Here is a 19,994-nt window from a genome sequence, read left to right on the forward strand (position 1 = left end):
CATTAAAAATTAAATAAATAAAAATGGTATTTTGAACAACCACAAAATCATCAGGATAAGTATTATTTACGAGGGCTGCTATGACATAGCACTCACGCTGAGTAGTTCAAACAATGTAAGTTCATTATCTCACAGTTCTGGAAACTAAAGCCTAAGGTCAAGGTTTCAGCAGGGTCATTGCTTTCTTAAAGTTTGGAGGGAAAACCTACTCCCTGACTCTCTCCTAACATATGGTAGTTTTCTGACAATCTTTGAAGATCCTTGGCTTGTGCATTCATCACTCTGTCTTTATCTTCCACAGTATGTTCCAGTGTGTCCCAATTTCCCCTTTCTACAAAGACCTCATTAGGGCTTGGTATAGCAGGGCTTACCTTAATGAGCTCAACTTAATTTGATCAACTATGAAGACCCTATTTCCAAATAAGATTTTTTTAAAAGATTCATTCATTTATTTATGCAGACAGAACTTGGGTACAGGCCAGAGGTGTGTATGTGGGTTGGGGGGTGGAGGGTGAGAGGATTCACCAGAGTGGGGAGCAGAACAGGCAGCTTGACTGAAATACACTGCTGAGGGGAGCAGTGGGCAGTACAGGAGAAGTTTGCTGTGTCATGTGGGTCACCTCCCTGGCCTTCGATCAAACTCGTGCTGTAGTGACTGTGACAGCTTCATAGTGCTGCACTTTAACCCCTTGAGTCACCAATGAGACCCTAAAATAAGATTGCATTGGGGTTCAGAGGATTGGGCCATGGAGTTTAGGACTTTAACAAGTGAAGTTTGAGCGACACAAGTCCACACATATTAGGTTATTTCCAAAATCATTATATTAATATTTTAAATTCTATCACTTCTTAATGTCAAGAGTATAGATGATCTTTAGCTCTAATTCCATAATATTTTTATACCAATTATGCAGTACGTGTGTGTGTGTAGAGATATATGTAGTTCTTTAAATATGTGTATGTATATTTAAAATGAAAATAATACATTTTTAGCTAAATATTTTCTTCCTTCTTTGGAACATCTGCATTTAGTGTGTGTATGTGTGTATATGTGTGTAAGAGAAAGAGAGGGAGTTTGCATTCAAAGCCTCAGTGTTCTCCTTTAGATTGCTGAGTGATTTCCCACTTGCCAACAGCTCTTCACTTTATATGAATCTAAACTATTCACATTGTGAAATCCCTTTCATTCCGATAGCTTACAGAGTAATTGCCTGCCAGTATCCCTTTTTTTGTAATTTACTTTTAACCATAAAGGAAAGCCTTTTTTAATTTTCTTGAATGCCAAATCATTCAGTACTGAAGGTATCATTTCAGAATGCTATATAATCTCACTCAAAGCAAAAAGGAAATTTAGCACGTCAGCAAGAAACAGCACATTCTGAGCCTTGATTTAAGGGACTCTACTGCTTGGATCACCCCATCTCTATAAGGAACTATTTGGAACTTTCACTGAGTAAAATGTGCTCAAATATCAGTAGCAAGAGTGGGATTAGTGATGTTATGAGTTCAAGCTGCAACTGGGACATTCATTTATTTGAAATGGTCTGGAATGCAAAGAGCTGTGGACTAGAATTCAGGACATCATTAAGGTCATGTTTACCTTGTAGACTTGCTTTCATTTGTTCATTCACTCGCATTTATTCCTATTCAAATTCAACATTAGGCACTAAGAAGATGATGATTAAGATACAGATGTGACTGATACAACTTTCAATAAAGACTGGTAAAAGTTAAAAACAAAGGAATAAAGAATTACAAAGCGCAGACTAAGCTGTTATGAGAAGACTTGAAAATACAGTGATAAAACATATACAATGACATTAAAATAAGAGGCAATATGTGATTTTCATCAGTGGGTCCCTGATGGCTGTTTTAGTTCTTATCATCAAGAGGGAAGGACCTGAGAATTTTTACACATTCCATTGTAGAGATATAATTGCTTAAAACATCAGCTCTGTTTACAACCGATAAACAACACTTAATAATATGGCCTCAATGAATTGAAAGGGAGGCTGGGAATACAGTCTTATCTGAACTTCCATGTTTATAACTTAAATAAGGAATTCTATCTTCCTTAATAATGAATATTGGTGGAAAGGATAGCATTCTCGTTATAGGGCAGGATGAGGAGTACCCCAAAACCCCCCAAACTGCCTGCTAATAATTTCTGTCATCTGCAGCGTCAGAAACCTGGAATTTCCCCTTTACTCTAGAGACCATCCTGCTACAGTCTTTGCTGCAATGTGTAATGGGAGCATCTGGTTGGGATAGAGGTGGAGGAATGTGACATATCTTAATGAGATGGAAATCCCATTTTGTTCTTACATGATATGAAATCTAGGAAAGACAAGAGTGTCTTGAGTAGTTAGAGAAAAGTCTGGGTGTTCTAACCTGGGAACACCATCAGTGAAAAAGCTTTGAAATAAAAGAATGATGTTCATTTGAAGAAGAGAAAAAAGAAATGTTAAAATGGATGAATGATGTCATAGGAAGAGTGGCAATGAAAATCCTGCAAATGTAAATGAGCATCAAATTGTTAAATGACTTTGATATTCAACAAAGAAATTATAGGGAGTAAATAAAGAACTTGTACTAAGGAGTCTTCATGAGATGCTTCATTTTTAAGGGGTTGGTATTTGAATAAGGATGGAATAAGGGTAGAAAATGGAGTATGGCACAAGACTATGGCATCTTTGGTGGTGGCTGTAGTGTGGTAACAAATACCCAAAGAGGTAGAATCTTGTTTCTGAATCCTATAGAGTGTTGGAAACCAATGTTACCTTAATGAAATAATATATGAATAAAAAAACAAAACAAAACAAATAAAAGCATTGAGCAAAGCCTGAAGGAAGCATGGGGAAGGAATCAAGGCTTTGTAGTAATCTAGTAGGGGATTTGTCATTTGACTCTGGTACTAGGAATGGAACTACATGGACAGAGGCAACATGGCAAGTAAGAGATAGAGGGCTTAGTAGTGATTGGATGCTGCTCATAAAGGATACGGAGAAGTCAAGGATATATCCTTACCATCAACCCTGAGAACCAGAGAGCAGTGATAATTTCACAAGTTGGAAAGTTTAAGAACTTTAAGTACAAGGGGTGGTGGAAGAATGCACTTGAAATCACTGACTCTGATGTACTTGGAGACTTTCAAACAGCTATTTCAGAAAGTTTGAGTATAGACTTCTTAGGAGCTCAGGAGATATATCTGAGTGGAAATGTAAGTTTTGCAAACATGGAAGATTCCTCTTGTTATCAGGCTTAAAGAGAGGACATGGACATATCTATAAAGAATATCACTAGTTAAGGAGAGAGGCTCCCTGAAAATAGATAAAACCAGCTAAGACCTTAGAAATAAAATAACAAGGTAAAGTCTAATCCATCATATGCTGTTTTAAGAGGTAGTCAGAAAGTAAGTTAGGGGTTGGCAATTAGTAGGCTTAAGATAAGTTCTGAAACATGACCAAGAAATTTAGAGTCATGTAAGCAGAATATTTGGTTATAGTGATAGTGTGATTGAGCACTAAGAAGGGTGTGGATGTGGCATTCAGATTCACATATTCAAGGATTGACTGAAGAGTACAAGAGAAATGGAATATTAGCAACAGAGGGAGATATGGGTTTTCTCCTTGTTTTAATTGTGTAGGCTTTATCTGAGGAAGTTTTCATGAGATGAGGATCTATTGAGATTCCACAGTGCTGTAGATTCAACAAAAGTCATATCCTCGACTTAATCTTTTGTCCTTATTTTCATGCTGGGACAGTTTTGCATTTCACATAAAAATAGAAGCAACCTTTTCCTAAAAGTGGCATGATACGTTCAGGTCTTTCTGGGTGATTCTTATGTTCATAAAAGTCATTAGTTTTACACATTACCCAGAAAATAAATTAGCACTCACTTAATGCTATTAGTGTACTTTTATTACTAAACTACTTTGTAAGCATGGTATCCTTTAATCTTCATAATAATCATGATGTGAACTTTAAAAAACTCTTAATTTTACAATTTAGAAATTGCTGAAGGCTAGTGTGCTGAGTAAATAAAGGTAGATCAAAATTTGAAACTAAGCAGTTCTAACGCAAAACCTGTATTAACTAAACTTAAGTTAGAATCCTGAACTGTCAACTCCTAAGAGTTATATTTTTATCAAGTTTAACTTTTGTTCAAAGATGGATACAATGCATAGAATGAAATACATAATCCTCTTCAAATAGAACATTCCTGTTTTGCTTTGATTTTTTATTAGGAAGGAATATGATAAAATACTTAAGCTCTTCTATGATTATGTACATAACATTATAGTAAATATATAGATTGTATATATCAAACATATACCTGTGAAAAACTTTTACGTAGTCCAAAATACCATCCTATGTAATGCATACCTGTGTGTGTGTATGAACAATTTGGTAAAAGATGTTTTTCTTTACTCATTGTGACCATTTCAAAACAAAGCCACAGGACTTTAAATCTCATGTTCTTGAACATGTGCAAATTCTGAACAGTCATGAGAGTGACATAATTTCATTACATTAGCAACTGTGGGCCTTCCCTGGTGGCACAGGGGTTAAAGCGCAGCATTGTAAAGCTGGCTGTGGCCTCTTCAGTGTGAGTTCAATCCCCGCCCTGGAAGATGACCCATAGGGTACAGCAGAGCTCTCCTGTCCCGTCCGCTGCTCCCCTCAGCAGTGTACTTCGTCCATCTGCCTGTTCTGCTCCCCACTCTGTCTCTGGTGAAGCCTCTCACCGCCCCTGCACCTCTGGCCTGTACCCCAGTTCTCTATACATAAATAAAATCTTAAAAAGAAAAAAAAAGGGGGCCCTCCCTGGTGGTGCAGTGGGTTACAGCACAGCACTAAGAAGCTAAAGCCACTTCAGCATGAGTTCGATTCCTGCCTGCCCCGGAGGTGACCACTTGGTGTGGCAGACCTCTCCCGAACCACCCGCTGCTCCCCTCAGCAGTGTACTTTCTCCATCTGCCTGCTCTGCTCCCCGCTCTGTCTCTGGTGATTCCTCTCACCCTCCACATCTCTGGCCTGTACCTCAGTTCTATATGAAAAAAATAAATCTTTAAAAAAAAAAGAAAAAAAAATTCACAATTGTAAAGATCCACATATCATATATACCATATACCTTTATATATATATATATGTATGTATATATGTATATATATATACATACATATATATATACACCTATATGTGTGTGTGTGTGTGTGTGTGTAAAGGTATATGGTATATATGATATCATATACCTTTACAATATATCTGGATCTAAAAATTTTGTGAAGGCAATGTTGACACCTTTTTGAGAATTTAAACTCTTTTCCACATTGCCTATGAAGTAAAGAGAAAAGAGTTCCTTCTCCATCAAGGAAGAGTTGGTGTGAATAGATGAACTGAATGATGAAGCAGAAAGAGACAAGGGAACCAAACTTTTTACAATAAGCTCAAATTTAAATCTGTGTAATAAAGTTACAACATAATGTTGTAGCTTGGTAATGCAGTCTTAAAATGCAGCAAGCCAATTATACGTTCATTTGAAATTTCATGTCCGTATAATAAGGTTTGTTCTTTATTTTAGGGCTTTATTGTAAGTAGAGATGAGTTGGCTTTTTATTACCTGCATCCATCTCTGACTAGAGTAGAAGAGGAAAAACTCGTATGTGTGTATGTGTGTGTGTGTGTGTGTTGGTGAGTATGTGGTGTGTATATGTGCCGTGTGCACATGTACTCTGTTAGGACACACTACTTAATATATAATCATTTCACCTAAGATAGGCAATTTTTTAAAAGATGATTTAAAATATCGCATGTACACTTATACCATCATATCCATCATCTCTCTCACATGCCACATATCACTACATGTAACTTGTATCATGTGTTTATTTTTCTTAAACACATTCAACAACCAGAAGACTGAAGTGTGACCTTATTTTTTTTTTCAAAATACATTTCTTTGATTCTTTTGAAGATAATTATGATGATGGACTTGAAACAGATCCAAAATTAGGCTATCAGTAATATTCCAAATTAGAGTGCTATCTAAAAATTGATGTCAACTGGGAGTTACAATTTCACCATATGGTCTGCATATATTCATTATAAAGACATTTACATCCTCCTCCATCTACTCTCTGTGATATATTTTGGTAGAAAAGTCATGAAAGCAATGACAATCACATCCCTTTCTTATTTTTATCAACCTGCCATATTAACTGTATTAAAGTAATTTCCTCCCCCACATGACAAAAGGCTCTTCTTTCTTACTAAAGAACCAAATCTAGAAGGAATACCATTATCATCATGTCTAAATAAGAGAGTCATTCTTTTTTCTTCTCCTGTTTCCCATACCTATTAAGAAGACTTTTGATTTTTCAGTATGTTCCCAAAGATGTCCTCTTGGTACTGCTGAATGTCATCTTAGGTAATTCAAAAGCTCTCATTTTAATTACCTATGTCCATTATTCAATTCCACACTTTCCACAGAGGAGTGAAAAGAGAATTCTAAATGTTTCTATCTTGGCTGTTCCAAAAGAACCTTGTTTAATTAAAAAAAAAAAAAAGTGTTGTCAAAAAACACTCCCTAGGTATTTGAAGGTATGTAGGCTTTGACAATTACTTGTCTGTCATATATTTACTTTAACATAATGAATATCATAATAAAAACTTCATTTGTTTTAAAATAAGATAAATTGAAATATAAGTAATTAAATTACCAACAGCAGTATAGATCAACAATGTAATCTTAGTAATGTGTTGGGATTTTTTGTGTGTGTGTATTAGCTTTTTTAAATTAATTGTTTTGAAAAGGAAATAAATCCTCATAGTTCAAGGAAAAAAATACATATCTAGATAAATAAGTACATTCTCACAACTGCCTAGCATTGGCTCAGCTTTCAGTACTCACTTGCACTCCAATTTGGGTTACTATTTTTTAGTCAAGTTCTTATATAGTATCCACAGTTTCATTATGCAGGTACAATACAATATAAATATAGATTATCCTTCTTTTCTGCAAAATAATATCTTCCGTTTCTTTTGATTTCTTCCTCATCTAATACTCTCCCCTCCCCCAGCAAAATGTGTACTGGTTCTTTCTCTTCTTTCTCTTTTATCCTGTTTAGTGTATACTGATTTATCTATATTGTAAAGTTTTTCAAGAGAACTAGCTTTATTTATTGATTTACTTATTCTTTATTCTACTTTTCTGTTATCTAACACATCAAAGTCTATTATATATTTCTAATAGTTTTCAATTTATAAAAAATTTAGAAGCTCTAAGCAAAACTTACTATTTCATAGTTTAGTTGGTCAGATGCCCAGGTAAATTCACTTGGATTTTCTGCTTAAATTCTCACAGACTGAAGTCAAAGGTCAGCTGGGCTGGACTCTATCCTGAATGTTCTGAAATGGGATTACCTCCCATGCTCAATGATCCTTGGGGGTACAGCACTGAGGTCCCTATTTTATGTTTTATGTCTTATGTTTTATTAGCCAGAGGTCAGTCTCAGCTCCTAAGTGACATTAATTCTCAAAATGTAGCAATAGCTAATATAATCTTTCTTATACTTTTACTCCCTCTGAATTTTCCCTTTTGCTGCCAGATGGAGAAAACTCTTTGCTTCTAAAAATCTTAAGTGATTTAGGTAGGCCTACCAAGAAATCTGCTTTAGATTAACACTAAGTTAACTCACTAATCTACATGCAGCTGTTAAATAATATTTTAGTATGTAACATACATAACAGAACATGATAGCTCATCATATTCACGATTTCAAGGTTTAGTATAGGGAATCTCAACAAACCATATTAGAATTATGCTTTCTAAAATATATATAACTTTCCTAACCTTTTTTTGCTTTTTAAATTTCTTGTTTTTTTGATATTTGTTCAAATGACTATAAGTTTTCCTTTTAGAAACACCTTAGGAAGTATCATCTGGCCATCTCTGGTGGTGCAGTAGGTTAAAGCACAGCACTAAGAAGCTAAAGCCACTTCAGCATGAGTTCAATCCCCGCCCCAAAGGTGACCCACATGATGCGGCAGATCTCTCCTGACCCACCCGCTGCACCCCTCAACAGTGCACTTCATCAGTTGGCCTGTTCTGCTCCCCACTCTCTCTCTGATGAATCCTCTCACTGCCCCTGCACCTCTGACCTGTCCCCTGTTCTGTATGCATAAATAAATCTTAAAAAAAAAAAAGTGTCATCCATTTGAATATATATTCATTTTTTTAATTCTGTAATTTCATTTTAAATTTTCTTTCAGTTATAGCACTGTTGTAGAGATATACTGTAAATGTGCAGGCTTAATAGCTTTTTACATATTTTGTTAACAATTTCTATGTTTGTCTTTAGTTCTGCATTGTGGTGCAATGTTTTCTTTTTCATTTATTTAGAACTTCAGAGTGAATCCTTAATCTTTGTAAGCAGTTTTAATAGTGTATTCTGAGCTTTGCCACCACTGAGTCTTTTTACCATCAGCTATACTCAGTTAATGTATTTCCACATGCATTTATTCTTTATTCCTTTTGAATCTTTCTCCTCCTCTCCCCACCCCTCTCTCACACACACACACATATGAATAAGAAAACAATTCAAATATAGCTGGGTGTCTGTTGATTACATATTTCTTAGGTTCTATGACACACACACATATATGAATAAGAAAACAATTCAAATATAGCTGGGTATCTGTTGATTACATATTTCTTAGGTTCTATTTACTATCACACATTTTTCATTGTAGCTTTTATGTAATTTTCCAGGTTAAGAAGAGGAATAGTACTGGTTTACAGTCATATTAGAAGTTTTAGCCTAGTAAATTGATATGCATATATATATGTATATATATGTATATATATACACACATATATATATACATATATATATATATATATATATATGTATGTATGTATTTCAGATGTAGAGAGCCAAATTTTAAGATGCTTAGGTTCAAGTATACCATTACTATCAGATTCCTACAACCCTCAGAACATTATCTACTATGTTTTAAAAACTTGATCATAAAATAAAATATGAATATTTATTTTGGCTGAATCATCTCTAAAATAATTGGTAAAGAACATTTTCTGTTATTGTTGAGCTTTGCAGTTATGTTTGGAAGGAAAACATTTCTCTTCCCTTTTTCACTCCCACTGTTTCTTTCAATCAACAATTAGGTTTGAAGAAATATTTCCATATCTCCAGTTTCTTGAATTATCAATCTGTTTTGTCTAGTCTCTGAATTGCTTATTTACTGCTGTTTTTCTGTTTCTAGGTTAGAATGTTTAATGCAGTTCTAGCAAAAAAAAAAAAAATGCTTACCTTCCTTTCAACCTTCTGGTTTCCTAGAGGATTTGGTACAACATTGAAATGTGATTGGCAATATCTATTCTCAGGGACTGCCTCTGCTTTTGAAACAAACAATGGGTTAGGCAGTCCTCTGAAGTATACAGGCACCACTCCAGGCTATTATTTTGAATAATCTGCTTTGGCACAGGAACACTCCTGCAAGGTGTTGAATGTCTTAAAATATGCGGTGCTACATGATACCTACAGCACCTCAGGGTAAAAACTGAGCCCAGTATAAGAATGAATGATAGAGCCTTTGTGCTTTTCTCAATGTTCAAGCAGGTGTATTGGCATTTACACATGCCTATGTGATGTAGCTTTCAGACAGAGATAAAACTCTTTGATGATTATACATTTCTACTGTACAAAGAATTCATCACCACACTAAGGCAGTTTGCTTCTAATTGTTACGTTGTTTCATCCTCTCTCACATTATCTTGTTTTATGGAAGAGGTGATTTTTACGAAGCTACATTTGCTGTATATTTAATTCTGTAAATATGCAACCAAATCAAAGGGAATTGCAGCGAGCTTTTATGTTTAAAGTGAAAATACACATTGATGCCTAAGGAAGAAAACCAACGAGGTTCACATAGGGGAGAATTCAATGTCAATACATTTTTGGATTGAATGGTTTCATAGGTGTTATTATTAAATTGGAAGATATTGCAAGACCTTTGAAAATTTAAATATGCATGTGGAAATTGTAGGAGTTTGGTACATGATGTGGAGGGAAAACTAAATATGCATAGGGAAAGAGATAAGAGAATAAACCTCAAATGGAATATAGAAAGAAAGAAGGAAAGTCTTTTTACACTAAAGAGCAAACTTCAATCCATTGAACCTTGAGTAATACAGGCTTAATTCAACAGTAAAAGGTTGAAACCAATGAAGATGTGGGTGGTACATAGATCTAGATCTATGTATATGTGTATAAATGAAAGAAATGCCTATGCTTCCTTCAATCTTCCACTTTCCTTAGATGATTTGTACAACATTAAAATATGATGGGCAATATCTATTCTTAGGAGCCACCTCTTCTTTGAAAACAAACAAGGGTTAGGCAGTCCTCTGAAATTCTCTGATGATATATACACATATCTACATAGAAACACACACACACACACTAACACATCTATATCCTTGAAAGATATCTAACTTTAAAGAAATGCTAAACATACAGAGAAAAGCTAAAGAAACAATCAAAAATATTGTGACGTGGTAATACTATTTTTAAGGAAAAAAAGTAAAAAGTTTTTTTTTTTTTAATTACTCACTGCATATTACAGAATGCTTCCAGAAGATGAGATTTGACCAGGATTTTTGACCAGGATTGTTAAAAGGCAAGGTCCCACCTACCTGATATATATATATAATTTAGACACTTTCCACTTCAACCAACCCCTGTGAATTTTATGCCATATCTGACTGCATCTGACTGCACTATTTCTCTCAACCCAGATGTTTTTTCCAGAAGTTATTTCACCTAATATTACTACTTTTCCATCATTTTACCTTAAGCTACAATCTTTTGTGAGGATAAATAAGTTTATACATATGACAGACTTAAAATTGCACTTGGCAAAAGAAAATTCATAATTACTAGAACTAATATTAAAATCACTGTTAAAGGAGAAGGAGTAAGAGGAGGAAAAATGAAAAGATTTACAAACATGGAGGAAGTCTCCATTAACTCTAATTGTGTCATGGTAGGACAATAAGTTCCAAGAAGAGTAGAAATTTATACCGTGCTATGGTAAACTTTTGCCAAGTGAAATCGAAAAGTGTAATTAAGTCACAGGGGACAATAAGATCACAAGTAAAAAGTAAAATAGATTGTGTCATACAAATAAATAGGCCAGGGTAATTAAACTATGAGGTGTTAGAATAGAAAGAAATTTAAAGAAGTTTAAAACCAGTCTAGAAGGGGTTTAGATGACTTGATAAATTTGAGTGACAAAATCTAAGACTGCCTCTGATTTTTTTTTAAAGATTATTTATGCACACAAAACTGGGGTACAGGTCAGAGATACAGAGATGATGAATGGATTCACCAGAGACAGAGTGGGGAGCAGAACAGGCAGATTGATGAACTACACTACTGAGGGAACCAGTGGGGAAACAGGAAAGGTCGGCTGTGCCATGTGGGTCACCTCCCTGGCAGGGGATCAAATTCGTCCTGAAATGGCTGAGGCTAGCTTCCTAGTGCTGCATGTTAACCCACTGTGCCATCAGGGAGGGCCCGTATCCTGTTATAATCCCCCCCCCTGAGTTTGGGAAGGTCTAAACTTTTAACCAATAATGCTATGGCAGTCAGTAGTATGTACATAGCTATGTAGCTAAAACTGTAACCTGCATTAGATGAGAAGTCTCTTGGGGCTTTGAAGCAGCATGAGGCCATGGTGAGGAGGTCAGTATGGCAAGGAGCTAAGACCAACAGTATTCCAGAAGTGGTATCTGGCTAACAGTCCACAAATACCTAAGTTTTGTCAATAGCCATGAATTTAGAAAAAAATTTGTTGCCAGTCAAACTTCATATCTTATAACAACACCGATCTACACCTTGACTGCAGCCCTGTGAAACCCTGACAAAGAAAATCCAGGTATCCCTGTATTCCTGACTCACAGAATTGGTCACATAATAAACATGCGTGATATTAAAGGAACAGTCATGTAGTACATTGTTATGCAGTTATAGATAAGTAATACAAGGAAGAACTGGAGCTTATCTTAAAAGCAGAGACTAATCAGTCAATAAGGATTTTCAAGCAAGTGAGTGACTTGACATTTCTTTTTTAGAAAAGAAAATCCAGGGAGCGGTGTTGAGAATGAAATGGAGAAAAACAGAATGCATAAACTACAGGCTGGAGACTACTGCAGCAGTCTGATGAGCCGTAAAAGTACAGACTAACCTGTATTATGAGAATTGGAGAAAGAAATGATAAAATCAGGGCTCATAGTCCTTATTTCATTTTAATGTAAAGTATTTGATCATAGCCAATTTTAAGTACTTAAAAGCTACCTCGTAGGTAAAAAAGAAGAGCTTAACTTTCAGAAGTTGGGCAAAATATACATTAAGGACTCAAGACTTGGCTATTTCTGCAGTCATTTCAAAACTAACAGTTTCTTTAAATTTAAAATCTGGGGTTATTAGTCCAACATCACAATTAAAATCCACGATTTGATAACATGGGACATGTGCTGAACAGTTATGTTCTCTCATCATTTCCTGCCTATCATTATGATAAAAAAAAAATTCCAAAGTCACTCAGAAAGGGCTGTGATAGTCCAACTGTCAACTTTCTCCTTCTCAAAGATCTCATAGTAACTATTTTACTAGAATTCACCTATAGGCAATAGAGGACTTTTAAACTGAAATGGTATTCCTTTATTATTTCTATTTATTCAATTCACATAAACAACAACAACAACAACTTTACATTGAACAAAGAGTTACCAAAACTAATGCTATGCCAGGAACATTGATTAGGTATAAGTATGTACTAAAGGATATTTTTGGATGATTCCAATATTTTTATTTATTTATTTTAAATATAATAGTTTATTTTTACACCATTTTGTACATTATTATTTTTTTTCATCTCAGTTGTAGTCCCTGTGGGTTTCCCATCACTAAGTCACCCATGTGCCATCACCAGATTCCAATATTTTAGTGTGAGCAATAGGGAAATAATCTTGTCATTTAGTGAGATATAAAACGCTAGGATAGAAAAAGTTTTGATGGGGACAGGAGCCCAAATGAAAACAAAATATAAATATGTTCATTTTAGTGCCTCCAGTTAGAGATCTTGATTGTACAGTTGGATATATGAGTGCCAAATTTAAATTGCCACCAAAGATATATATGAATTTTAATGTCAAGGTGATATTTAAAGACTTGGGGCTAGATTAGATTATTAGCAAGTGTAAAAAAGAATAAATATGAAGGCTGAGGATGAATACCCCAGCTTTTAGAAAATGATACAACAGAATCTCAGTGTCATTGTGTTCCCCCAAAGATCTGTTGAAGTCCTAAGACCATGTGCCTATATATGTGATCTTACTTGGAAATAGGGTCTTAGCAGATATAATTAAGTCCACATAAGGTCATTAGAATAAGGGTCCCTATGGTTGATCCTTATAGGAAAAGGGGAGACATAAAGAGAACTCTACACATGAGAAGATTATGTCATATGACAACACAGACAGAGATCAATATGTTGTTACCAAGAAACACTTTCCAGGGAAGGCCAAGGATTGCCAAGAAACCACCAGAAGTGAGGAAATATTCTCCCTCTGGGCTGCATCAGACAGCTTGATATCGGACCTCTAGTCTCCACCACTGTGAAATGACAAACTTCTTTGTTGTAAATCACCCAGTTTTAGAGAATTTCATATAAAAGCCATGAAAATCCATCATGGTCCATAAGGGAGAAAAAATAATACAAAAAAATGTGGTATTCAGGAAGCCAAGAAAAAAGGAATAATTAGAAAATTATGATGATAAAACAAATATGATGAAGATTGAGAATTGGCCTTTGAGGATTACAGGTGAGCCAGGCAATAGGAACGCCATGAAGATTGTGGATGAAAACTCTTGGGTGCAGGTTTAACAGAGAAAGAGGTGTTTACATTCCCAATCAAGATGGAGTCACAACAAATAGACGTAAATAAAAGGGTGGACCTAAAGTGAGATTTCAGGTCATAGTCCAAAGAGAGTCTGGATGTTTTCTGACACCAACAAGTTCTCTAATTTCCCCACACCAACTGGATGTCCTGCCATTCAGTTGCAATACTAAGTATTTATAGTCATCAAATGCCATAGCATAAGCATTCAGTCTTCTAAGACTCTCCTTACTTCTTATGCCAACTACAAATCCAGTACTTCCATTTCTTCCATGTTTACTATAAATTTGGGAGAATGTCCTAAGTTTCAATAATTTACTAGGGAAATTCACAGAATTCAGGAAACTGTTTTATTGGCAATTGCTGATTTATTATCAAAATACCATTCAATAGTCAACAAGAATGGAGGGAGGGGTGTGGGGTTCCACGCTTTTACTAGGTACATCAACCTGCAAGATTGATTTTTTTTTTTTTAAAGAAAATGCATGACTGATTAAATCATTGAACACTGGAGATCTTACTGAATCTTCATTTCCTTTTCTCTGGAGTTGGGACTGAAGGGACTGAAGTTTTCATCATCTCATTTCATCTCATCTCATCTCATCTTTCCTCTAGTAACAAGCACCCATCCTTAAACTATGGGCCCACCAAGAGTTACCATTACTAACTCAGGTATGGTTGAAAAGAACTTGCTAAGAATAACAAAAGATGTTCTAATTACTCAGAAAATTCCAAAGATTTTTAAGCACTCTATACCAGGTACCCGAGACAAATGTATATTTGTTATTATACTACAGAGGAGAAACACAGGCGGAGCACAGAACTCTTCCTGAGTTAAGGAGAAGAGCTGTGATTCCTGGGAGACCAAGGTACAGGCATTTATAGAGAACAGCACTTAAATGGAGAGAACTGGACAAAGAAAATATTTTCGGGTATCTCCAGAGCACTATGCAGCTTAGTACACATGAGGGATGTATTTAGAGTCTAGGGGAAAACAAATGAAAGGATAAGAGGGAAAAAAATCTTCAGACATGTAGAGAGACAGGAATAGTGCTGTTCTTATCAACCAGAATGGAAACCCTTATGATTCACAGGACATCAAACAGATTGGTCAGAAGCTTGTTGCCTAATTAGTAGGGTAAAATTAGCTTCAAACTAAATGCTGATCTGTGATAGTATTACAAAGCTTGAAAGCTAGACCCATGTAACTATCTCCCAGAAGGAAGCTCAAAATATTTTTAGAAATACAAAATATTCAGTAGGAGACAAGGTAAAATTTACAAATATCTGACCTCCTTCTTCAGAATTACCAGGGATGAAAAGGGGTAGAAAGATATATAAACCATAATCAGTAGTGGAGAGAATAAGGTTTTGTGGTTGAAGATGCTTATTATTATATTGGTACTATTAGTTTGATAGGCTTATGTTGGTCACATTTATTAAACTGCACACTTTATGGAAGATTTACTATCTGTGAATTATATTACAATAAAAGGTACTACTGAAAATATATCATCTTCTTTAAAAATAAAAAAGAGGTGAAGTAGGGAAAGAACTCTGTGGAAGTATTTTCTGTAAATCATACAAAACAATGAGACGGTGATTAGAGGAAGAGATGAGAAAAAAACAAGTTTTATGTGTTTTCTATTTTAAACCTAGAATTTGTAGGAGTTACTGATCTGTAGACATAAGACATCAAGACAAATTGGATAACTAACAGAGTATAATGTCAAATTAGAAACAGATAGACCTGAGTGAGATTCAGGTCTTGTAAACTGTGGTTGCTGTGTGACCCTATACAAGCTACATGCATCCAATGATCATCTATTTCTTCATTTGTGAAATGATGATAATGGTAATATTTACTTTGCAGAATCTTTAGAATTAAAAAAAATGTATTTATATAATGGAAACAATCAGCAAATTGTTTCTGAAGGCTAAAACATAATTAACTTTTTGCTTTTGCTTCCTCAGGGCTGTGTAGACAATGAAAAAAAAGTTTATATATATATATATATATATATATATATATATATATTGCAGTAATTTAGCTAGCTTGTCTTTAGTAAACTGTTATATATGTTTACATAATTTTGTAATATTTTTATTTTCTTTAAATCTGTTTTCCTTTGCTAGTTGCATCCCAATTAACTGTCTTAGAAAAGTATTTTTATATTTACTATTTGGAGAAATTTTTATAGCAAAGAATTTTTTTTTAATCTATCAAAAGAACACACACCAACTATATGACATTCCAGAAATGGCAAAACTAGAGAGACAGCAAAAATATCAGTGCTTGCCAAGAGCTGAAGGGAAGGAGGGATGAATGTGTGAAGCAGAAGATTTTTTTAGTTCTGTGAAAGTACTATTAATATCGTAATTTCAGGTTTTCAGGTCTAGTCTCTCAGCCAGGAATTGATCCCAGGCTGCAGTAGCAGTGCTGAGTCCTGGTCACTAGACTACCATGGGTTAGTATCTCAGCAAGCTGCTGCAGAACACTTTAGACAACAAGAATTGACACTCAGGCAAGCAAGCAAAAAATAAGGCAAATTTGTTTAGAGAAATAGAAATGGGAAATAAGAAAGTGGGACTCCCAGGCCAGTGAAACTAGGGTAGGAAGGGACAAGGGAGCTGAAGTGGAGTCATGCCTCAGGGAATATAGACCATCTTTCCCACATTATTCTAGAACCCCATCAGTCTCGTGATTGATTAGTTCTAGGTGGTCTCACTCATTTTAACTAAAAATCTCTGTGCCCATAATTATATTTTGCATTCCCTCACTTAGACCTTTTTATTATTCTGCTGCCCTTAGTGTTGGGGATGTTTGATTAACCCCCTTTGGAATTTACTGCCCTTAAATCTGGAGACTTCCTTATTCTTCCAGCATTTTCCTGTTCTATTCTGACCCTCGAAGCTGTCTGCCTGCTCTACAACTCTCTGAGGGATACTATAGGCAAGACAAATTTTTACCTTTTCGCTCTTAGGGTTTTTCAACTGTGCTGAACATTAAATAACATTAGACAGATTAACAAGAGAAGAGCATACTCATTTGTATAAGTTTTACATGGCACAGTAGTTTTCAAAAATAATGAAGACCCTAACAAATAGTGTGACCTACATGATTTTTATATCGAGCTGAACAATGAAAGGCAATTAGGGCAAAATAACTGAACTACACAGTGAAGCTAAAGGATGATCAGAATTATTTTTACCACCCCTTGAAGAATGTTTCTTTTCTTCTGGTTGCAGGGTGGCCATCTTTCACATGGAAATCCATGTTTCCTATTTTCTAGAAGAAATGCAGTGTGACCACTGCTTTCTCATTGATGACCTTAGCTTGCTTTAGCTCATCTCACCTCCTGACCAAGATTACTGATGTACCCAATACCTACTGACCCTCCTCCAGACAGTATATGCAGATAGGTTCCACACTCCTAAGCCCTATTTAGATCATAAAGCACTAGTGGTAACTTTCTTAAAACAGTCACTCTTCCATCCTTTTCATGTGTTCCTCAGTTGAGTTTTTTTCTGCTGTAGAAAGTTAAATGTCACTTTTTTTTTTTTCAGGTATATAGGTGCATTTCCTAGGGTCTCTGGTTGGAGGCTTTAAGATACTCTCTTTTCTCTCTGCGAATGCTTGGAGGTGTTGGGAGAACAACCTTGGCTGGGATGCCAGGCCTGTGGATTCTCGCTTTAGGCCAGTGATGCTTGACCCTCTCTGTCTTCCTCCTTCAGTCTTTATTTACTTTTCTACCCTCCTGACAGGGGTGAAAGAGGAGGGGGCAGGTGAGAGGATAGGTGTGGAGGAGGGGGTGCAAGTGGGGGAGGGATGTGGAGTGAGGGAGGGGTGGGAGGTAAATGGGGGAGGGACAGGGGTATGGGTGAAACAGGTAAGAAGCAACTTCTCTATCTTAAGACCAGTTCTTTCTGGCAGGCTGTGTTTGTGAGGGGCTAGGAATTTATTTTTCTTCTCCATTCCTCCGTCTTTTCAGTACTTGGGGTTTGGGGGAAGGCTCAGTTGCCTGGGGGATCAGACACAGTCCTGAGACGCTATTGTTCAATTGGAGTCATTAAGCCACACTTTGCCTTCACTTTATGATGATTTTTATAGATCCAGTCTTGTTTATCAATCTATTCTGATCCCTTTGTGATACTCTAATATAGCAGGTAAATGTATATGTGTATTTACTAAAGGAATGAAAAATATTGAAATCTGGCATTTGCTCCTTACCTATGAAAACTTTTATTGGGTGGGTGGACCCAAGCTATAAATTATAATTATAAATTATAAAACTGACATGTATTTTGTCAACATAATGTTCACTAGCTTATCATGTCATAATTTAGGGTGATATCAGGAGAACTTTTCTCAAGTCAGTCAACTAATAAGCTTGGTAGTTTATCTCCAGCAGGTTTGCAAACATTTTTATGCTGTATATAAGATTTCTGTGAAATAATATGAAAATGTACACAAGCATGGAGATAACAGAAGGCCTGAACTCCCAGAGATATTAAAGAAGGTTGTGTTGCATTTTCTTGATGGAGAACATTTTTAGAATACAACTGATATCTTACATCTGGCATGCTACCTATTTAGACTTACTTGTAAACGACTGGTATATTCAAAAAGTCATCTACTATATAAATTAAAGCTTTTTCTCAATGTGATGGAATTAGAAAGACACTTTCAAATAAGGTACTCAGCTTAGTGAGAGCACTTTAAACTGTCATTTGGGAGAATTTTAATAATTCAAATAAAGTGCTGTCTGGTCTTATCTGTGGAATCATTTCATTTATACATTAGTGGACTTAATTTAGTGTTGTTATGCCATGTATAAAATAAATTTTAGAATATTGTTGATTGTGAAATCTACATTTATATGAAACTAAAAACATTGCTGAAAAATAGCAACGTTCTACTAAACCGCTGAAGAAAAACTGACTTTCTACTAACATGTAAATCACTCATTTAAAGAGTATCTATACCCTTGCTTTTGCAAGAAGCTGTGCAAGTCTCAAAGCTTTTGGGAGGAATTTAGTAGCCAACCAGCCTGCTGATTATTAATATTCTAGGACATCAAAGGGAAAAATAGATAAATATCAGGCTTTATTTCCAACAGGAAAATGATGGTGCACAACAATTCGTAGTTCAAACATTTTTAGAAATAATATTTAATATTTAAAGAAAAATGCTAGTCAAGGCACTGCAGGTTTTCTCATGCATTATTTACCTTTTGGAAACATGAAGGATTAGAAAACAAAAAAAATATATGAAAACAGAAATGCCTCTTTACCTCACAAAGGTTCTGTTTTGATAATGTCCTAGTCAATAAGATACTGAAATACATTGAATGTGTCAAAATAAGCCTTCATTATAATTTAAACATCAGCATTTTATGTATGTCTTATGCCTCATAGACATATGCCTCAGCATAGTTAAAATATAGTTTTGGCATTTAAACTCATCACTAAGGTCGGAGTCTGACTTAGGAAATCCAGTCCCACATTGTGAAGTGGAAAATTAGGATAATTTCTCAGGTAAGTCAAAACAAGACAACTTCTTTCAACTCTACACTTTAGGAAAGCACTGAATAGCAAATAAATAGCAAATTAAAAAAAAAAAGTGTTCCCTATTGGGTCAATGATGGAACTATAAATGAACCTGGTGCTAAGAATAAATTCTGCAAGAACAATGTTTGTATATTACTAATGATTATAAAAAAAATTGTTGTTGAAATGTTTATGCCATCAGTTTGCAAAACCAGGTTTACTGAACCAACATTAAAAAATCTTACAATAGAATCTCCAACAATATAATCAACTGTATGAAGGAAATGGGTGATGTGTTTTGAAGCCTCTCACTTCTAGTAACTACACATCAGCCTCTAGATCTACCCCTCATCTACTTTGCTTAAGATTTTTAACCTGTTAAATTCATCATTTCCATTTTCTACCTTCTTGTGAACATATATTTAATTCTGGTAATAATATGAAATTCTTCAGTTTTTTT

This window comes from Condylura cristata, unplaced genomic scaffold (genome assembly GCF_000260355.1).
Source record: "Condylura cristata isolate star-nosed mole 26May11 unplaced genomic scaffold, ConCri1.0 scaffold00008, whole genome shotgun sequence".
Lineage (NCBI taxonomy): Eukaryota > Metazoa > Chordata > Mammalia > Eulipotyphla > Talpidae > Condylura > Condylura cristata.